Source organism: Parasteatoda tepidariorum, chromosome 12 (genome assembly GCF_982258835.1).
Source record: "Parasteatoda tepidariorum strain Cologne lab strain chromosome 12, Ptep-v5.0, whole genome shotgun sequence".
In the NCBI taxonomy this organism is placed as follows: domain Eukaryota; kingdom Metazoa; phylum Arthropoda; class Arachnida; order Araneae; family Theridiidae; genus Parasteatoda; species Parasteatoda tepidariorum.
The window spans coordinates 46,202,732-46,222,977 of record NC_141766.1 but is presented as its reverse complement, the minus strand read 5'-3'; the positions used below and the strand labels follow the sequence as shown (position 1 = coordinate 46,222,977).

General features: G+C 28.4%; 1 protein-coding gene across 3 annotated transcripts in view; it reads left to right on the top strand.

Moving 5' to 3' along the window:
* The window catches only part of LOC107439647 (5-hydroxytryptamine receptor-like), a 497,423-nt gene that overhangs the window by 287,461 nt on the left and 189,716 nt on the right, over window positions 1-20,246 (top strand). For all 3 annotated transcript variants that reach the window (XM_071188193.2, XM_071188195.2, XM_071188194.2), the window contains one exon: window positions 14,101-14,150. The gene's annotated coding sequence lies outside the window, so the exon portion shown is untranslated. The remainder of the gene's footprint in view (window positions 1-14,100; window positions 14,151-20,246) is intronic.

The window sequence follows — 20,246 nt, the reverse complement described above, 5'->3', positions numbered from 1 at the left end:
CATGATTTATCAGTTGGAGCATTGTCACTATTAACTTCTACAAGCATTCGATTCGCTTCAGCTGCACTTTTCTTCCAATTAAAGCAGGAACATAAAACCTCCCACAAATGGTGCTAGGTTACCACAAAACTTGACATACTCAACAAAGTAAAAAACAGGGTTTTTGTATGAAACTCAAAGCGATATAAACTGAATATTATTGACAGATGTTTAACCACTCTGAAACCACCGAAACCAGTTGTCACTGTGAAACATTCATAACAGCAGAGCCATCTCTTAAAAACGGACCGAACTAATTTGCACTCCCAATATATATATATATATATATATAGTATATATATTGTCCGTTAGAAGACTCTATAAATTCTCGTCGTTAGATGTAGACTTTGGATGACTTTTTTACTACTGTGTACATAGCGTAAAAAGAAAAGTACTTTTCTGTAAAATTATAAAAAGTGATTTTACCAACCAAAATAACATAATTACTTTTAAAATAATTATTATTTAAACATATTATTCTTTCGAAAACAAAATCCGAAATGAAACCGATAAAAAATTCGTATAGTTTTATGATCTCAAAATAACTTTAATGTTCTTTTGAAAATAAATTTTCCGAGAACATAAAGAAGTTGAATAGGCAAAGATGTAAAAAAAATCTTTATAATTTAAAGAACAAAATTCATTGTTTCGGATGGAAATATAATTAAAAGACTAAAACTTCTACTCGATGCCAGCTTTCCATATCAATGTCATAGGGATGCGTAGCTCTTCTATTATTAGTTTAATGCCACTGGGAATAAATGTGGAAATGAGATTTCATATATTTGCTTTTGTATCATTGATAAGAACTTTTATAATATTTCTTTTAAAAATTGCTTGCCTCTCTAAAAAATGTAAAATAGTATGATAATTATGTTTCAAGTGATTTCCTTAAATGTTCATGATTGTTCTTGAAAATCTGTTCATTAATTTTGAGTGTTTATTGATTTGACTATCCTACAAAAAAATAAAAATAACGCTTTGAATATCATTAAAAAATATTTTTTTCACTTATTTTAAATTCTTTTTTTTACTTAAAAATTACACAGAAATTAATCCATTCAAATTCCATTACGATTATCTTAAAAAACAATCACTATTTAAATATATTTTTCTTTTAAATACAAAATTGAGAGCAAAACCAGTACAAATTTCTTGCAACTTTATAAAATATTCATTTAGTTTTATATTCCATTTGAAAAAAAATTTCTCAGAACAAAAAAATCATCTAAAAATCATAAAAATATAAAAATTCTTCATAAGTTTGAAGAACAAAATGGAATGTCTTGGATGAAAGTATAATTAAATGAGTTAACTTTCTACTCGATGCTATCTTTTCAAATCAATGCCATAGAGTTTCTAAATTTTTATATTACGTTGCTTTTATCTGATTAGTTTGAAGTCACAAGAGGCTAAATGTAGAAATGAGATTCCATATATTTGTTTTATCTTATCAACGATGAGAAATTTAATAATATTTTGAGGAAAATGAGCTTACATTTTCTAGACATAAAGAATAAACCAGTAAAATTTAAATGTTAAAAATGTTTTTTTTATATGTTTATATCTTTGTACATTAAAATACTTAGATTATAAGTAATTTTAAGTGATTTCTCTGCAACTGTAAAAAATGAAAGAAACATTCTATCGAGAAAATATATAACTTTTATTAACACGTGATGTGTTTAGCTCTAAAATTTTACAGATATTAATCAATAAATAATGTGATTATTATTATCTAAGCACATTTTTTTCAGAAATATAATCAAGAACAAAACCAACAGAAGTTCTTATAGTTTTCATATGTTTTATAAATCTTATAATTAATTCGTAACTTTCTACTCAACGTTATCTTTGCAACAAAAAACAAAATGCCATAGAGATATTGAATCTCTGATTAGATTTATGACTAGTAATAGGGGGTCTAATGGTCTAATAGGGGGAATGAAATTGGTTAGACTTTAATCTTATCACAAACTAATTCCTGTAAGATATATAAAAAAAATTTTAATTAAGTATAAATGCATTTTAAAATCAATACATTATAAACGCATAAAAAATATTTCATTACTATGTTGCTTTGTTTAAATTTCTAAAAAATAATCAAATCTCAATCGTACTAATTTTTATATCATAAAATTTCCGTAATAATTTTATATATTAAATATTAAAAATAAATTCTGTAGTTGCATGACAGGTATAAGAAGCTTTAATATTTTTACAAATTGCTTTGTTTTGAATAAAATTATTGACTAAAGATAATAAATAATTCTTAAAGAAATCTTCTTATTAAATAAGGATAAACAGTTAGTACAACTGCCGGGCTTGGGGAGATATAGTTACTTTTAAACAATAAAAGAAAACAATTTTTATGTAATTTTTTCTGAAAAATAACAGGATTTTCATGTTGGTAATAACGTGACCATGTGCTCTTTAAAAGTTACTTTCGAAAAATCTAAAAATTTGTAAAGTATATAGCTAGAAACAATAATGAGAGTCATTTTGTAGTAAGAATGTAGCGTTTCACGATAATTCAAAAAGCTTTTTTCATTCATTTCTATCTTAATGGAACAGAGCATGCTTCTTCACTATGATATATTTTATTTTATAACCGGCATTGAACAGCCGACCCATTTTTTGGGGCTTACAACTATTAATGTTGACTCCGTAGCCTTGCGATTTTAAACCCAACCCAGAAAACAAGCGATCTCCTGGATCACGTATTGGGAGAAATTTGCCTTTGTTTAGGACTTTTTGATGGAACTAGCCCGCATTTGCGCTACGCGGGGAGGGAAACCACGAAATTCTCCTACGGTTAGGCTGACAGCAAGGGGTCTCTAACTGATGATGTGTTTACCACTGAGGATATTTTACGTCAGCAATGTGGTAGGAGTAAACCGGATGTGGAATTCGTATCGATCAGTCACTGCTGGAAATCGAACCAGGTTCACCTCATTGACTGGCGAACGCTCTATCCTCTTAGCAATCACGGCTCTTACTATCATTAATTAGCAATATTCAAGTATTTTTATTTATTTCTACTGCTTCAATTAAATCGTAGTATAAAAAATTGAAAGATTTGAACTTTGAGCTAAGTCATCACGTTATTAAATCGATTAATGACTTTAAAAAAAATATTATTTTGGTTTTGACATGTGTAAGTAATTGATTGAAAGTAAACATTTAAGGAGTGTACAATTTTAGTTTTTGCACTTTATTTGTATTGTCCATTAAAAACAGGATTCTTTTTTACTTAAATAAATGCTAACAGCATTTTTTTAAATATGATTAAAGAGCCACTTTCGGTATACTTGAAGCTTAAAAACCCTACTTAATTTGAAATCACTAAAACATCAAATACAATTCTTTCTTTTATCTTAGAACAAACTCACGTATTTTCTTATAGATCTTGTAAAGTAAACTTAGCTTTTGGACTTCCTTTTTAATTTTCGTGACTAACTGTCAACCAGATTGCAAGAAATTAATTTTCTATCGAAAAATATTTTTTTTTAAGAAAAGAAAAAATTAAGGGCGATTTTGACAGTTAATTAAAATATTTTAGCGAACAAAGACATTATCATTCTTTTTTAAATGCAATTTTTCTAAAATTGTAATTTAGATATCAATAATTTTAAGTCATTTCTTATTACATTATAAAAGCTATTCTTATTAGCTGTATTTATTTTTTTTCTCCCGAAAATAAGCACTGAAAAATAGAATGGGCCTGTTCGGTCTATCGTGTTTTTCTAATTTATTTTATTTATTTTGTTTATTTATTTACTTATTTATTTGCTTTTTGTTACTCTGTAATTCAAAAAAAAACTTACTGAAGGTATAGAGTTTTTTAGAATTTTTATATTTTAATATAATTTAAATGTGTTAACCTTAGAGAAACGTATACAGGCCCTAGCCAAATTATTAAACGCACTCTAAGATTCTATGTAAAATCTAAATTATAAGGGGACAATATACACCTTTATTGTTTTTACGCGTGTGATACCGGTTTGCATTTGTTTACATTCGTGTATCAATTGGTTAACATTGTAATGCAATACGTCAAAAATAAATACAAATCGGAAGTATATTAAAAATCTCTTGAAATAAAACCCATTACATGTATGTTTTGATATTAAAGTATTGTATACAAACTAGTGCTAAACATGTAATTATTAAAAAACTACAGTGAGTGTAATAATTTGGTCTAATTATTCCAACATACTAATATAATACCCAATGTAATAAATATTCTGTATTTATGTAATATGTCGTCTAATTTATCCAATCGTCAAATTTATATTATATATTATCTAATTTAACCAACTGATACATAAACTTAAACAAGTGCAAACTGGTTTCAGTCACATAAAAGCAATAAGGCTGTATAATAGTATAGCCTGATAATTGAAATTTTTCATAGAATCTTATAGTGCGTATAGTAATTTTTATAGGGAGTGTACATGTAACCTTATACCTAGAATGACGGGAGGGACCTGAGTAGCCCCTAACGTATTTTTTTCGGTATCCCTTAACCTAAGGTATGTTATGATTCCCTTTCAAGCCTAAACTTATCACTTTTGATGACTCACCAATCCTTGAGCTGTATTTAATTAATTTTGAGAATCATTTAGTAACGAAATCACGTGTTTTGTGACAAAACGTTAACCCTCAAATATGTGACGAAAATGTTTCCTCTACTCGGAATTTCATCACAGTGCATGGTGGAAGATTGTTGGCTAGACTATAGACAAGACGATAGAAAATAAATGGACAAAATAAGCTGATCGGCTTGTGTGATGGTCAAGGAGTTAATCTCTTACCAGGAAGATTTCTGGTATGAGTCCTACTTCTAGAATGTTTCATTTTTCTTTTTTTTTTAAAAAGAATAGAATGAGGAAATATTTCTTTAATTTTGACGAAATTCATTTCATCGAAGAAGTGAAGATTTATATTTCGTCACTTAAAACAAACGTTTTCGAAACGGTTTCCAGGAAATGGTTTCGTGAAATTTGAGCATCCATGTTTTACAGTGTAAACCTTCGGTAGTTATAAGGCATTTCAGTTTCATTAAAAATACAAGACTATTTCAGCATATCTATAATTATTTCATACCGAGAAAGGGAAACTGAATTATCCTAGAAATTGTTGTGTAAGTATAATTAAAGACCTTTCACTAAGTCTTTTATGGATTTTTCTAACCAAAAAAACATTAATAAAGCAGAAATTGTATATATATATATATATATATATATATATATATATATATATATATATATATATATATATATATATATATATATATATATATATATATATATATATATATATATATATATATATATATATATATATATATATATATATATATATATATATATATATATATATATATATATATATATATATATACTTCAAAATACTAATTGTTATTATTAGTATCATTTATAGAATATCATAATCTTTTAGTTATCTGACAGGTTATTGCTGGCAATAACTATTCAAATCTCTGATCTGTTTATTTCTTATATGTAAATTTCAAACTAAATTTAGCTTTAAACAAATATTCTGATTTTACCAGTTTAACTATAATTCCGTCTCCAGAAATAATCTTCTTCCACAAAGTTCTTTTTACTTTCTCTTGAATGCAAGGGAAAATTAAAGTCATTCTTGATAATATATCATATCCTTTATTATTAATAGTATGACAAATTTTTTATTAATAATAGTTTATCAGAATCTGTTAGCTATCCGAGATGTTAAGGATGACAACAACTATACAAATCTCTAATCTGTTTTATGTTTTTTTTAAATTTCTTATGCGCATATTTCAAACTAAATTTAGCTTTGAACAAACATTTTGATTTCATCAGTTTAACAAAATTTCTGACTTCAAAAATATTCTTCTTCCATAAAATACTTTTTACTCTCTTTTGAATGCAAGCAAAAATGAAAGTCATTTTTAATATTATGTCACATTCCTTATTATTTATAGTATATCATAATCTTTCAGCTATCTGAGAGGTTATTGATGCCAACATTCAATTTCATTAAGCAATAATACGCGTCTATTCTTCAGAGAAATACTCATTGACTGCTTTAACATTGTTCATTCACAGCATTCTTTGAACAATCTTTATTTCTATGCAATAAAATGATTCATCCAAGCCTTTCATGGCTACTTTGTCTCCACACAGGCAATCAAGTTAAACGACAAACCTTACTTTTATTTTTCTGGAATCGAAATTACTTTCACCTCCTAGAGTTTCAGCAATATAAGTAACGATATTGACTCAAATCATTCATGCGAAAACGAGAACTAAATGAAGTTTTGAAAAAAATATATAAGCCTTAGCCAAATCTTAAAAAGTTTGGTGTAGTTATTTTGTGGTATCTGATTTTATTGATCATACATTTCTCATGTCAACAGCTAGTCATCTTTTAAATAAATTTACGTGTGTAATATTTAGATTTAAAATTAACTTAGAATATTTAGATTTAAAATTAACTTTAACTTCGTATGGTCAAAATATATGGTCAAAACTACCTGAATATGGTATATTTTACCATATTTCTGGCTTAGTGGAAGCACTAAAATCTCCGAAATTTTTTACCGAAGCACTTTGACAATGATTTTGGTAAACTTAACCATATAAAATAATTTAACAATATGCTAAAAAATTCGGTAAATGTGTATTGGTAAATGTTATCCTAATACTTTAGAGCAGTGGTTTCCAAATGGTGTTAACTTGATTCGGATTGGTGATTTTTCCGCGGAATCCAAAGGTTCAGTGAAAGAGTTAACGGTGTTCTTAGAGTAAGGGATTTTACTTAACTTGTATTGATTTTGGAAACCTGTTATTAAATTTGTATCCAATTATAACCCATTATTTATTTTATATAAATATGATAAAATTTGCTGTGCTTCTGATTTAGTGGAAACATTAAAATTTCGGTAATTTTTTACTAAAGTGCTTTGACAATGATTTTGGTGAAATTAATAATATAAAATAGTTTTACAATATACGATAAAATTTGGTAGAAGTTATCCTGATGCTTTGGAGCAGTGGTTTCCAAATGGTAGCTTGCTTCGGATTGGTACTTGTTCAGCGGAATCCAAGGGCTAAGTGGAATAGTTAAAGGAATTCCTAGAGTTAGGGATTTTATTTAACTGGTATTTATTATGGAAACCTGTTATTAAATTTGTACACAATTCTGAACCATTTTATACATATTTCATAAAAATATGCTAAAATTTACCGTGTTTCTGGTTTAGTGGGAACACTAAAACCTTAGTAATTTTTTACCGAAAAGCTTTAGCAGTGATTTTGGTAAAATTAACCATAAAAAATAGTTTTACAACATGTGATAAAATTTGGTAAATGTGGTTAAATTTGATAGAAGTTCCGAGAGTTCGGGATTATTTTGGAAAACTTTTATAGAATTTGTATACAATTATAACCAATTATCTATTCAATATTTCCGCCATCTTTATAAATGTTTTTAATTGACATTCTTCTGACGAAAAAAATTTCAAAACAATATTTTTTCTGATGAAAATATAGTGAATGAATTAAGAAAAGAATATTCATTTATGAAAAATTCCATTAATATTTCGAATCGAATAAAAATAGTCAAATTCAACAATGAGGAAATATGTTTCTCTGGTAACCGTTCTCAACATTTACTTCTTCCTTTTTCGTTTTAATTTTAATGATAACCATAATCTAGCTTATATACTTTCAGTTTATGCATGCATTAAAATGAAATTCAGAACTTGACTAAATACCGTTCCAGATCTGATAATTCAAATATCTGACATAAATCCCATTTTGAAATTAATGTAACGATGTTATGAGATAATTCATTCTTCATTCATTCACGAAATATTTTCAAAGTAATTACTAAAATTTATAGTGTTACATATTCTCAAATTATTTAATGGATTTTGTTAATTAATCTGTCCATAATTTTTTATTTTTTATTTTATAACCGTCGTTGAACAGCAGATCCAATTTTGGGTTTATAACTACTTCGTAACCTTGTAATTTTGTACCAAATCCAGAAGACAAGGGAACTCCTCATCCAATTGTTGGGAGGTTCCTACACGGAGGACTTTTGGAAGGAACTAACCCACATTTGCGTTACATGGAGAGGAAAACTACGAAAACCTTCATGGTCAGCCTGACGGCAAGCAGACACTAAACCATGATCCGTCTACCACTAAGAATAATTTATGTCACACTGCGGTCGGAATTAGCCGGAGACGGAATTCGTATCTGGGATTCGTTGAACAGTCGACCCAATTTTTGGATTTACAACTACTATGTTCAATTCTGTCACCTTATAATTTTGAACCCAATCCGGAAGAGAATTGAACTCCTGGATCAAATAATGGGAGAAACTTACCTTCGTGGAAGACTTTTTGGTGGAACAAGCCAGCATTTGTGTTAAACTGACAGGAAAAAAAAAACCTCTCACGGTTAGCCTGATAGTAAGGGAACTCTAACCCATGATCCGACAGGCAAACGCTCTATCCCCTGAGCCACCATCATCCATAATGGTTGAGGAAAATTATTCGTTAAATTTCAGGATTCCTCCAAAAGAAGCTCTCTCATTTAAGTTTTTACAGTTTAGAAAATCTTTCATCACTGCTTTAGAACATGGCATAAAAAACCAGTTATTCTTTAAATTCACTTTTCCGTTTTGTACCTTTGACTAAAAACGTAGTAATATGATAAAAACGAAGTAATCTGAAAACCAGAATTTCTGATAAACCATTACCATATAAGGATAAGAATTACAAAATGAATAATTTAAATACTTATATTTTGGTTTTATTAAACATTTTTTTACCAAAAATCTCATTAACATACAGTACTGTAATTTCACAAGAATTTGTTTATTCTCGCAGTATTCCTTAACTCTTTATTTCTATGCAATAAATTGATTTACCTCAGTTAGTTTGATAATAAAGACTACTTTGTTTCTATTGAAGCAACCAATTTAAACTAACTCGAGCTGTGATTTTCTGGGGTCTAGATTGCTTTGACCTTCTTGGTATACAGTAATTTGATTCATGGTATTGGCTCAATGAGAAAATATGACCTGCTAAGAATTTTAATGTCGATTCAAACGTTTACATTTTTGCTTTGCTTAAAAGTTATGCCTTTCAAATATTTTTTTTATAACTGACGTTTAAGACCCAACCAATTTTTGGGGATTTACGACTATCAATATCCATCTCTCGTAGCCTTATGTAACTTTGAATCAAACCTCGAAGACAAGAGAACTCCTGGATCAAGACTTAGGACAAACTGGTATCGGTGGTGAACTTTTAGATTTAACTAATGAACATATTAACGCGAACTGGAGAGAATAACTACGAGAACCTCCCATGGCTAGTGTGACGTGTAGGGGATTCTAGCCCATGTCCAACACGGGGATATTTTACTTTAGCACTGCGGTCGTGCGAGCCGGGAGCAAAATTCATATCGACAATTCCTCGCTGGGATTTGAACCTGGGCCATCTCTCTAGGACTGAAACACCGCAGCTCTGCTTTACAAACATAGCATGTTACGAAACAAACATGTTAACCAATTTTTTAAAAATATATTACTATCTGACTAATAAGAATTCTATAGGAATATATTGAATATATTGCTTTACATCAATAATCTATAACTCTAGCTCTATTACTTTTTTGGCAAACGCATTTTTTAAAATCATTACAAAGTTGAAATGTTAGTAGTAAAAGATTAATAATAATGGATGTTTTGATTTATTTTATAAAAGCAAAAATAAATCTATTTAAGAAAATTCTTAATCGTGCATTCTTGATACTAAGAAACTTGAATCAAATGGCTGTTAATATGTAATACTAAATATATTAAATTAATATGCTTATGCTACTCCGCTAATCTGTTTATATCTCTTATGAATGTCTTATTATAGAGCTAAATTTAACTTTGAACAAATATTATGATTTTGTCGTTTTTGTTATCAAACTGACTGTTAAAATAATCTTTCATAAATATCATTTTACTTTCTTTTGAATGAAAAGCGAAAATGAAAGACATTGTTAATATTATATCATAATCTTCCAGAAAAATGAGAGATTATTGATGTCAACTACCATCCAATTTATTTAAGCAAGAATACGTGTCTAATCTTTAGAGAAAGATAGAATCATTGACCGCCGCAACTTTGGTTCATTCACAGCATTCTTTGAAAACTCTTTATTTCTATGCAATAAAATGATTCATCCAAGCTCTTCATGGCTATTTTGTCTTCACAGAGGCAATCAAATTAAATGACAACGACAAACCCTACTTTTATTTTTCTGGGATCTAGATTACTTTAACCTTCTAAAGTTTCTTTTATATATATATATATATATATATATATATATATATATATATATATATATATATATATATATATATATATATATATATATATATATATATATATATATATATATATATATATATATATATATATATATATATATATATATATATATAATAAAATAGTGGTTGAGAAAAAAAATAATAATGGAAGCACTTCTATGCTGACTCATTTTTTTCATACCTCTGAAGAAATACTTAGAGAATTATTTTAATAAATTATGAGCGAGAAAGAATTTTTTTGAATCCCAATGTTTAAAATATAGCGATGAGCTATGACAATTTTGTATATAGAAATAGATATATATAGAAATTTATAATAGATATAGAAATAGATAGATATAGAAATTTTGATAAAACAAAAACTAATTTTTTACTGTTTCTTACTAATTTTTTTACTGTTAAAATAAAATAATAAATATTTATTAATACGTAATTTTTGCACAGAATTATCTTTAGATAACAGAAATTCATAATTGTGTGCAAAATTTTTCCATTCCTTTTAAAAGTTCTTAAGATATGAATCGAAATACACATTAAGGGGTTCATACTTTGGACCACCCTCCTGACCAATCCACTAGAACCAAATTTACCTAATTGTCCCCCAATATTTTGAGGGACATACATCCAAATTCGTCTGAGTAACGTATGTTAATTTAGAGAAGGTAAGTTTATGTGCCTGATTTTGTAAATTAAAATATCGTTTTCGCTAATTCATTAGCCTATTTGAGGCCACCCTCTTAAACCATTATTATTGAGTCTTAGAACGTGAAGATCCGATCATTAGATCAAAAGTTATTCAAGGTGGTCCATTTATTTTTTGCTCAAAGGTACATTTGTTTATAGTGCGTTCTTCAAAAAGTTTAGGTCAATATTTTAATAGGAAAAATTAGGTCCAAATTGGGCAAAGGCTATTATTGGAAACAGCTAGAAAAATAGCTGGAAAATGCTGCTATTGTAATTAATTTCCTTTAATCAGCTAATTTTCTGTCTTATTTAATTAATTTATTCTTTTTATTTTTTCTCTCATTAGATTTTGGATAATTTGCTCCTTATTTTTTGGAACTGTCAAAAAAACACGTGACAGAGTTTGAATACATAACTGCATCATGACAAAGTTTGAAAACAGAAAAGATTGTTTCTAAAATTCAAACTGAAAAGAACAGTTAGAAGTAACAAGCGTAAAATAATTATACAAAATCTATTATAGTGCACCAAAATTGCTTAGTATATTTTTACGAAAGTGATTCAGAGCTATTTTTCAAAACTTTACATGCAAGTCAGGATCACAAGCATTAATTATAAAAGATTTATATGGCATTAAAAAGGCTAGATAAAATGTTTGTTTTAGTTTTCATTGTTAAACGGAAATAAATACGTTTTTAGAGTTTTTCAACTGCATAGAAGTAAATTTTAAAGAACGCAAAAGGAAAACCCTATAAAACACAATGGTGCTTCGTCTCTTTAGTTCATGTTCTTAAAGTACCGTTACTATTTTTTATAAAGCAGCTCTCGACGTAATTTATGAGCCAATCAGTAATCTATTACTTTTTTCGGTTAAAAAAAGTGGAAACATTTATCTCGATTCAACTGATTGACAGAGAAGCAAAGACATAAATTTATCTTGAACATTAAGATGGGAACTCATCAACGCTAACATATTATCCTAACTTAGTTTTTTGTCTTTTTTCACAAAATTGTGTCTTATCGAAAAAAACAAACCCAGGCTGATAAGAAAGGTTTTATATTTCAGCTATTTGACAAACTTTCTTAGGTGTGTTTCTAATAGCTACGAGATATATTAGAAATTTGTGTGTTAAAATGTGTTTTTTATTTTAACACCGTCTAAGCAGATAATAAGCTATTAATTCATTTATAAATTTGCCAACTTGTTATGATCTATGAACAATATATTTTTGAGCATTGATGACAGAAAAAGTTTTGTTTTAATGCAGGAATTTTTTAGAAAGTTTGATATAAAGTTATTTCAGCAATTTGTTATTAGTTATTAGTTAAAGTTGTTCCAACAGCAATCATAAATAATTTAGATGTTCATATGTAGTGGAGTTTTGGTTCTAGTTTTTTTGGGGTTAGCACATTTAAATGTGTCAGCAAAATGAATTAAAAATTTTCAAGATTCAGATTTTAAATAGTTGCCATTTTCAAAAATCTTTTGAAAGTAGCGGAGCTGATGGCAGCTTTAAATTCGTACTTAATGTCATTTGAAAACAATGGTTTCTTTTTTAAAAATAAGAGAAAAAATACGAATGTTTCATTATTGGAATTTATTGTGTAGAAAACAAGAATCGAATTCTTGGCGAGGATGGTACCACTGGAAAACAAGAACAATCGCACCCGTTGCCATAATGCCCTACGATAACAGCAACAACAAGGCAATTATGTCTAACATAATTCAAGGAACAGTTCTTATTTAAAGCTGAAATGGTAGGTGACAGAAACTGATATCCTTTAAGCTTTCAAGGCTTATTTTGTTGAGCCTTAAGGGGAGACTTTAGTCGCAAATTCTCTCTCACCTCTATCACTAGTTTAATTTTTTTTTTCATCAAAGAACCTAGAGAAAGCCATAAAGTTTTAACTTCTAAAAAAATTTAAAGAAAAAATTTAAAAATAAATAAATATTGGAACATAATTTTCCCATTGTGCAATCCAAAGTTATCTTCTCAAAAATGCTCAATTTAATTAGTTCTTTTTTATTGGGTGAAATTTGCCTTCATGGAGGACTTTTTGAGCGAACTAACTCATATTTGCATAACATAGAGATTAAAACCACGAAAACCTCCCACGATTAATCTGACGACAAGGTTTTACCTACCACTGATGATATTTTACGTCAGCACTTTGTATGATTTCAGTCTGGTATGGAATTCGTATTAACCAGCCATAGCTTGGATTCGAATCCAGGTCACATCATTGGGGAGGGGATTGCTCTATCCCTGAGCCACTACATTTCTGGACTTAATTGAAGTTTCTCTTATATCAAGTAATAACCTAATAACAAGTATAATTATAGCAAGTACAAGTATATAAAATAATTACCAAATTTGATTGCATTTTACAAATGATATGCTCCTAACCTCGCAGAAAATGTATTAAGATTGTTCCTTTCAGTAAGAAGTATTGCTTACCACGAGATTACTTCGGACATTAACGACAAAATAGGCCCGAAAATCTATTATTTGTCATCAGTAGGGCATCATCAGATCACAGCAAATTGAAAATCTAACTCATTTATTTGATAATTGGCTCAGCAAGTAATGAAGTCCTTTGTCAGAAATAATAGTAATGATAGCAGCAATAAGAAAATAATAAGAAATTTTATTTCAGTTGCTTTAGTTTAATAACTGGGAAAAATCATTTGACCCGATGATCATAAAGTTTTCGGCAAAATAATATATTATATAACTATTACTTTATTGATTACTCTTTTATTGCTATGCGATTTTTTTTCTTCAGAAATAGCATTTTTAAATTACATGTATTTAAACAGTAATTTTATAAATTTCGTTGTATTTTTAAATATTAGGGGGAGGGTTTAAAAAAACTTTAAGAGTCGTACATTTATTTATAAATGATTACAAATTACAATATTTTTGATGCTTAGAATTCATTAAAATAATTTGTAATTCTTATTTGCAGGTGATTAAAACATCTTCAAAGTTATTGCCAAGTATCTGACAATGTTTCAAGTAAGTACATTATTTCAACATTTAATTTGACAATACTGTTTATTAAAATATAGATACGCTCCGTATGATATAAATTAGGTGGTCATAATTACCCAATTTGTTTTACTGATCACCCATTCAGCTTGGTTTCAAATAATAATTTTACTTAACCACGGTTAAAAACTGTTCAATTGTATACGTCTTTTAATGCGTATTATTTTTTCTGAAATCAGCGTACCTCTTAAAATTAAAATAAGACAAATAAAAATAAAACAGCAAAGTAATATTACAGTTATGCATTGCTCGTGTATACATGAACTACTAAAATTAGACTTAGCTGCATTTAAGATTTTACAACTTAATATCATTATTGCATTCAATTCTATTACGGATGTAGTCATTTCCTTGTTTTTAATATTATAGGACATTGGCATTTAATGATTTGTTGCTGTTGTTGTTGTTGTTAATTTGCGTAGCACTAGAGCTGCACAATGGGCTATTGGCGACGGTCTGGGAAGCATCCCGGAGGATGATCCGAAGACATGCCATCACAATTTTGATCTTCTGCGGAGGAGATGGCACCCCCACTTCGGTAGCCCGACGACCTGCGCGGGAAATCGAGCACTTTACGGTAGCACAGTTTAACGAGGACCAATACCTCACACACTCGGTCCCTACGCAGACTGATCCAAGTAGTCACCCACCCGCACACTAACCGTAGCCAGTGATGCTTGACTTCGGTGATCTGCTGAGAACCGTGTCTTAACGATCAATCCACTGCGGGACCATTTAATGATTTAAATCAGCTTAAAAAATATGGAAGTGAATTTTTTATAAAAATAATGACATTATTTAATGATTTATACCCACTGAGAAAAAATGTTTAGTCAAAACTACCAGAGCATGGTAAATCTACCGTGTTTCTGGTTCAATGGAAACTCCAAAAAATTAAGTAATTTTTACCGAAGCGCTTTGGTAATGATTTAGTTAAACCTATAAATATCGTTTTACAATGTGGGATAAAATTTGGTAAATATTACGAAATCTGGTTATTTTATCATGACACATTAGATCCGGACATAAAAACCATTTATTCGATTAAATTTACTTTTTTATATTTTGTGCGGTAATATGAACTATAACTTGGAAAGCTAGTATTTCCAGTGCACCGTTACCAGGCAAACCGGAAAATTACCAATGGTGCAAATGCCGTAAATTTTTGTTTAATTAACCAGAATTTTTTTTTTTTTACTCAACCAGAAATGACATCTATATACAGTACGGTAATTTTATCAGAAAGTTTTCTCTGTTTAGATGCAAATATCTAAAGAAAAAGATATTAAAGGGAAAAAAAGGAGACTATTAAAGATAGTCACTTTAAAAGTGCAATTTAATCGAAAGAATGTTGTTAAAATTATCAATCATGTTATTAAAATTATCAATCTTAAATTCGGTTTATTTATTTTGAAACACCAACTTGGTCTTCGATTCCTCTACCTTACCATTTCAATTTCCATTTAATGAAAGTGTTTCTCTTTGCAACATTTTAGATAGTTTGCAAACAAGTTTTGTGCATTGAAATTTAAGTTCAGTACCACACATTCCGCTCTTACCATTTCCATTTCCATTTAATGAAACTGTTTCTCTTTGCTTCATTTTTAGATAGTTCAAAAACAAGTTTTCTGAATTGAAATTTATGTTCATACATTTATTTGTCTCCCACCTTATGTAAGCTTAAGATTGAAATTATCTTTTTAATCCTTAACCTTTTGATGCAGATTGGACACCGGTGTCCCCTTAATTATTTTTTCTGAAGCTCTAATTACAAGCTAAAATGTATATTTTTTAATTATCAAAAAACAGTCTAATAGTTACTAAAAGAAATCTATTAGATCAGCGGAATTATATTTGTAGTGAGATATAAAACATACAAAAAGTATTTTTTTTTAATTTCAAAAATTAACCAATAATTGATTATAAAAATAAAACAAATTTCAATGATGATAAACTGTTTCTCCTAGATCTAAATAACTGTAAATAAGCTAAAATTTGAAAAATTATTATTTGATTCTGAATTGAAATTTATGTTCATACATTTATTTGTCTCCCACCTTATATAAGCTTAAGATTGAAATTATCTTTTTTTGATGCAGATTGGACACCGGTGTCCCCTTAATTATTTTTTCTGAAGCTCTAATTACAAGCTAAAATGTATATTTTTTAATTATCAAAAAACAGTCTAATAGTTACTAAAAGAAATCTATTAGATCAGCGGAATTATATTTGTAGTGAGATATAAAACATACAAAAAGTATTTTTTTTTAATTTCAAAAATTAACCAATAATTGATTATAAAAATAAAACAAATTTCAATGATGATAAACTGTTTCTCCTAGATCTAAATAACTGTAAATAAGCTAAAATTTGAAAAATTATTATTTGATTCTGAATTGAAATTTATGTTCATACATTTATTTGTCTCCCACCTTATATAAGCTTAAGATTGAAATTATCTTTTTTTGATGCAGATTGGACACCGGTGTCCCCTTAATTATTTTTTCTGAAGCTCTAATTACAAGCTAAAATGTATATTTTTTAATTATCAAAAAACAGTCTAATAGTTACTAAAAGAAATCTATTAGATCAGCGGAATTATATTTGTAGTGAGATATAAAACATACAAAAAGTATTTTTTTTTAATTTCAAAAATTAACCAATAATTGATTATAAAAATAAAACAAATTTCAATGATGATAAACTGTTTCTCCTAGATCTAAATAACTGTAAATAAGCTAAAATTTGAAAAATTATTATTTGATTCTGAATTGAAATTTATGTTCATACATTTATTTGTCTCCCACCTTATATAAGCTTAAGATTGAAATTATCTTTTTTTGATGCAGATTGGACACCGGTGTCCCCTTAATTATTTTTTCTGAAGCTCTAATTACAAGCTAAAATGTATATTTTTTAATTATCAAAAAACAGTCTAATAGTTACTAAAAGAAATCTATTAGATCAGCGGAATTATATTTGTAGTGAGATATAAAACATACAAAAAGTATTTTTTTTTTCTTTAATTTCAAAAATTAACCAATAATTGGTTATAAAAATAAAACAAATTTCAATGATGATAAACTGTTTCTCCTAGATCTAAATAACTGTAAATAAGGTAAAATTTGAAAAATTAATATTCGAGAGTGAGTCGTGCTTGGATTTTACCTATAACGCAGAAAAAGACAGTGGTGTCTCATTCTGTATTTCATAACCATAAATTATTAAAATACGTAATATTATATTTTCCCTTATTTAGACCTAAAATATAGTAAAGTAGTGATGAAAATAGGAAAAAAATGCTTAATGAAAATTCTGTCTCAAAGGATTATTAGAGTGTTTTCTCCTTTTATTATTTTTAGTTAGTCCGTAAAAAAGCTTTTAGCACTAATATTTTAGTTTAAACTTTTTTTTGCTTTTTAACTTATGCTAACTTGTTGTTGTGTGTTGTTTCTAATGCCACTTGCCACACGGGCAAGCCTGCTTGGTGAAACCGAACAAATTTAAGGCAGATTCTGCGTTTCTCGTTTCTCAGTGGCGCCATCTATGGCCAAGAATTCGACTTCTGCCACACCATACGTCGCACCCGTTTATAGGGCGAACCCATTCATACATCCATTCATTCATTCACAGATCGTAATTTTGACCTGAATCAGAGAACGATCAATCTCCAATCCAGTACCCCTAGAGGTGTTGATTTGTTATGGGAACATGGAAGACTTTTGCGACTCAAGAGATTTAACGTGCATCAGTCATTTTACTACATGAGGAGTCTTCGACCGGCGGGGTTCGAACCCACGAACTCTCGCCCAGCTCCCTACCAACCCGGTTGTTCCGGCCCTTATTGCGAACTTAAAATTGAGATAATCTTTTTTCTCCTTAACCCTTTGACGTAGATATATTACTGGTGTCCCTTTCATATATTTTTTCTGATACTCCATTAATTATCAAAATCAGTCTAATATTTACTAAAAAAAAACTGTTATTGACTACTGTCTTTTTCATTTATATTTAAAAATTAATCAATAATTAATTTCGTAATTTAAAGAAATTTCAATGATGAATATTTGTTTCTCTTAGGCCCAAATAAATTCAAATATATGCTAATTTGAAAAAATAATGTGTGGAACTAAACCGTAATAAAGAATATTTTACCCTTAACGCAGAAAAATACACCATTGTTTCATGGCGTACTCCATAACCATAAACTATTAAAATGCTAAATAAAATGTTTTTCATTTATTTTGACCTAAATTAATACAAAATATTGAAAAAACGTTCGCAAAATATGCTTAATAAAAATTCTGCTTCAAGGATTAACATCATTTGCTTACTTTACTTTCTATTATCCTTCTAAAAAGCAAGTTCTAAGAACGTTTAAATACACATGTACCGAATTTCATTGAGGAATAAATTATTCTGAATACTGTACTATTTGTTGCTTAACAATTTCTTCATGCCCGTATTCTATTATAAAACTTTATGAAGAGTCCTTATGCTTTTAATAAATAAAATATTTAATAACATCTAAATAAATTATATATAGAATTTAAAACTACTTTTGAGGCATACTAAATATTAAGAATCGAATCAAGTTGTGAATGTCGATAAATCCTATGTTTTAGATTGAAAGTTTAAAATTGAATAAATTAAATGCAATGAATTTAGACAAATAAATGACAAACATCCGTTGCAAATATCTTAAATCAATAGAAACAAACCTCTTGAACTTAGATGCAAAATTATCTTTCGGAAAAATCTAAACAATATATAAATTCCTGTTTTCAAAATATATGATACTGACTCCAACTAAGAAGTTCACACTGCAAAGCATAGTATACTTTAAATTTGTTGGATCACAGGAAAAATACCAGTTTTCCAAACACCTTATTTGAAATGTAAATAACTTGTAATTTAGTTGTGCTAACTTTCACTGTTTCAAATTAAATTTATTCTGCTCGAAAATGTTTGAATAATACAGTAGCGCAACATGTTTAAGAGACAATGAAGATGAAGAAACTTTATTTAAATCTGATTAAGCTAGGGGAATCATTGTTATTGTTTTCAATTAATTTCTTAAATTCTGCTATCTGTTTATTCAAAACTTATTTATATTTTTATTCTATTTAGTTTTTAAGTGAAATATTAAGTTTTTATCATTTTGTTAAGCTGCTGAAATTAACAGTTTTATATTTATTTATCTTTGATGTTATACGATAGTTAGTGGTTTTATTTAGTTATAATAGGCGTAGAAATACTTTACTGTACTTTAAAAATTGGATGCTCAAATTTCACGAAGCTTTCTTCGTTTTTGACTAAACTGTTTCCTAGTGTATGCTCCGAGCAACAATTTCGTCAAAGTTGCAAAATAACTTTCATATCTCTCTCGAGGAAGTGAATTTCTTCAAAACTAAGGAAATATTTCCTCATTTTACTTTTAAAACAAATTGTAGCTTGTAGTGTAGCTAACTTTTCTAATAATAACTTTATCATTGTCTGCGTATAGGTAGCTCAATATCACAAAAACCATGCAAGAAAGACACAGAGGACAACAATATATATTTCACACATTCCCAAAGCGGGGATTCGAACCCGGGACGCTCCTGGTGGGAGGCTAATTCCTTAACCGCCATATATTCCGGTCAACTTGTCGTACCTTTTTATTTTCGAGCGTCTAATCTTCATTCTAGTTAACTATCCCCTACAAAGCACTGTGATGAGTTTCCAAGTTGAGGAAATATTTTCGTTATATATTTGAGAATTCGTGTTTTGTCACAAATAACGTGATATCGTGACGAAATTATTTTCAAAACTTACGAAATACAGATCAATGTTTGCTGAATCATCAAAAATGATATTTTTATTTCTATGAGAGTGTTGTTCGAAACTAAAAAAAAATTTTAGATTTAGTCAATTATCTCAGAACTACTTGAATTATTTTAATAAACTTTGGAATTAAAGTAGGTTGTTATATTATGACTAAAATACCTTTTAACGATTATACTTTGCACGTACATTCACCGGAGTCAATAGGCAAGAAACAGCGGTCGCATAATAAAAAAT